Source organism: Gossypium hirsutum, chromosome A12 (assembly GCF_007990345.1).
Source record: "Gossypium hirsutum isolate 1008001.06 chromosome A12, Gossypium_hirsutum_v2.1, whole genome shotgun sequence".
Lineage (NCBI taxonomy): Eukaryota > Viridiplantae > Streptophyta > Magnoliopsida > Malvales > Malvaceae > Gossypium > Gossypium hirsutum.
Genome location: NC_053435.1, coordinates 63,089,593 through 63,093,411, shown reverse-complemented (window position 1 = coordinate 63,093,411; position 3,819 = coordinate 63,089,593).

Sequence of the window (3,819 nt, the reverse complement as noted above, 5' to 3'; positions counted from 1 at the left end):
CTTTACAGGATTGTCTGCGGCGATTGTGGAGTAGTGAACTATCTTGTTCGGACCTGCAGGTCTCGGAGTGCTTGATAGTGTTATGTAGCAAATCGCATCACGTGTGTAGTAGTACCGTATTTGATAGTTGGTCAAAAGCCAAAAGAGTGTGTGAATCTACACAAATTGATTTGACCATAGGTCGGCAAATGTCGAAATACCAAAATACCGTGAAGTCAAAAAGTCGAAAGGAGGGGCTTAGAGCGTGCGATCGCAGCACGATAAACCGAGCCCATGAAACGTGAGTGTACGATGGAAAAGGCAGCCATGAATGAATTCATGGGCTTAAGCCATAATGGGCCATAATGGGCCGAATGATCTTGATGGGCCCGTGGGCCCGCTTGTGTAAATCTGACTATTACTTGGAAAATAGTGGGGCTTGTAATGTCGCGCTCATGGCATAGGCCATTCTGCGCCTCAATGGGCTGAACTGGGTTGTGTGGGCCCAATGGGCTCGTGGGCCCCGCACGGATAAAATCCTTGATGAGTGACAAACTTTGGGCTTGGAAGTGTAGTATGCATAGCCGTGGCTAATCTTGGTCTAATTAGGCCGCACGAGCGTGTGGGCTCATTTTTACCTATAGGACCGTTAGGGTTGTAAAAGTCGCTCGGGGTGACTGTAAACCTTCGGATGGGCCGATAAGCATGTTTAGGCCAAACTGTTTAGATTATCGAAATACCCTCGGTTTGTAAAATTACCGACATACCCTCGGTTTGAAAAATTACCGAAATACCCCCCAGTTTGTAAAATTACCAAGATACCCCAGTTTGTAAAATAACCGAAATACCCCCAATATTTAAAATTGCCAAAATACCCTTGTTAGTGTAAAATTACCGAAATACCCCTATAGGGTAAAATGACTATTTTGCCCTTGTGGGTAAATGACCGACTTAGACTATGAATTTGACTGATTTGACTGTGATTGTATGACTGTGTTTTAACCAACTTGACTGTGGTTGTAAAATTGATATGCTTTTAATATATGTTTAAATGACTGTTACTGAGCATGGCCATTCTGCATACACGTGTGATGATTGAGCATTACATACACGACATATTGCATAGGGTTGGGACATTGATACAGAGGAAGTTCTGATAGGATCGTACGGGTCGCATGAGACGACTGTTGATCCAGTATTGATCTGTTAAGGTCGCACGGGTCGTACGAGACGACTGTGGACCAATGAACGGCTTAGTGCTGCTTAATCTGATTATGGCTCTGTGCCAACCTAAATATGGCTCTGTGCTATGTTGATTATGGTTCTGTGCAAATCGTATTTACCAGTGGCTATGTGCCTATCATATTTATTAATGACTCTGTGTCGATCATATTTACCCATGGCTATGTGCCGATTATATTACCATCACTGATGGCTATGTGCCGAATTTATTAGAGATACCGATGGCTTTGTGCCAATTATAATACCGTTACTGAAGGCTTAAAGCCCTATATGTACTAGCATCTTTGCTGTGATTTCGATTAGTGCTGCAACCGGTGCTAACATTGTAAGTGTAGGGATGGCGTGGGTGAGTTATTCCCCACAGGTAGTGCAGGGTTGGACGAAGGCAAGTGTAGGGTTGGATGGGATAGCATGCATCCATGCATTCACACATTCTGTTTTGTTACTGAGATGGGTTAGGCCCAATTGATTCTGTTATGGGTTGTGATCCAAATGATAATGTAATGGGCTTTGGCCCACTTATGCTCTGAACTAGACTGAACTGTTACTGTTAAAGGGCTCTAGCCCAAACTATTTCTATTTCTATATACTGACTGTTACTCTAGTAAGGGGATTACACACTGAGTTTTCATAAACTCACCTCGTTTTTAACTGTACAGGTAGTCCCCAGCGTTAGGCGGATCGATGCTGCGAGGGACTCGGAGATGGCCACACGACTGCTCCTACTACTACATTAAATTGCTTACGCGTATTTTTTATTTTGGATTTCTGGTTTGTAATAAGATCATTTGTGGGATTTACTTTTAATTGGGCTTTTGATTACTCACTTTAAACTGATAGTCTAGGAAAAGAGGAGTTTTCAAACAAATTACTATTTCCAAAAACATATGTTTTAAACTTCTTTAATTTAAATTAGCTTCCGCAATTGTAAGAGACTTTCAATGAAATTAATAATGTTTTTTAAAAGTGATTAACATTCCAATGAACCACGTTTTGAAATTAAACGAACACAAACTGAGACTTTACACAATTTTTAAAATAGTAAGAAGGGTTTTTCAATAAAATCACGGTTTCGAAAAACGCTTCAACATGACACCGCCAGTGATAAACTGTAATTTATACATATTTTTATCCCATGCTTAGACCATTTATGAATGGTTTCTCCTTAGATTTGGTGAATTCGATGCTCCTAATCCTTTAATTTCATGTTTTATACTTAGGTGAGCATAGGAGAGTAAAAAGAGCAAGAAACGGGCCGAAAACGAAGAAAATGGACCCATGTGGGAAATCAACACGACCTAGACTTCCACACACGGGCATGTCACACGGCCGTGTCCATTTGGCAGGATTGAAGCATGACTTACACAGGTAGACTACACGCCCGTGCCTAATCAACAGCCTTGACCACTGGCTGGAGTAATCACACACAGACGTGTCCCTGCCGAGCCCAAGTATAGTCCTATTCGTAAAAGGCCAATTTTTAGGGCTCTTAGGCATTCAAAAGCCTATTTAAACACCTGAGGAGGCACTTAAGAGGGGGACACAGAGTAGGAAGCAAGGAATTACTCAAGGAAAGCCGATTGATCCATCTCAGAAGCCGGATTCATCATTAAGACTGAAGATTTCCCTTTAAGTTCCTTCAAGAGTTTTAGGTTTTCTTATGTTTTGTTATCTTTATGCTTTTGAGATGTTTTCTTTCATAAGTATGAACTAAACCCCATAAATACCTAAGGGGAATGAAACCTAAGACGGATCTTGTTATTATTATCTGAATTGTATGATAAATATTTGACTTGTTCTTAATTATGTATTCTTAATTCTTGTTTTAATATTCCAGGATATTGATTCGAGTTAAGCTCTTATTTAGAGGAGGAATAGACCCTGTTTAAGAGTAAAAATGTCATAATTAAGCGGAGTTGACTGCGTGCCTAGAGATAGGGTGACAAGATTTTGCCAGATTAGGGTGAAACCTAATAAGGGAATCCATAGATCAAGTTAATGCAATTCTAGGGTGTTAATTTGAAAGAGATTTCAATTATTCAACCTAGGGTTAGACGTTATTAGTCTTGAGAGATAAAAATATAACTTAGGGATTTCTACGGATCAAGTCAAATGAATAAATCGTCTGATTCAGAGTCAAATAACAAGTGAAGTCTAGTTGGATTTTTCCTTAGGTATTGTCTTAATCAAGCGAATTTTTCCAAAAGTATTTTCCCAAATTTTCTTTCTGTGCATTCTTAGTTTAGTAATTAGTTTAGAAAACCAAACTTCTTAATTTTTAGTGTAGATAATAAAAAGAAAGTAAATACTAGTACTCGTGGTTCCTTTGGGTTCGACAATCCGGTCTTGTTGAACTATACTACTGTTCGATAGGTACACTTGCCTTAATCGTGATAATAAGTTAGTCTTAAGAATGATTCATTCATAAATCTTTAAAACCTATCACAAATATCACGTATCAAGTTTTCGGCGCCGTTTTCGAGGAACTAAGATATTAGGAACACTCGATTTTTTTACTTTAGCCATTTTACTTTTATTGCAATTCAAATTTTTATTTTTTATTTTCTTTTCTAATTCTTCATTTATTTTCCTCTAATA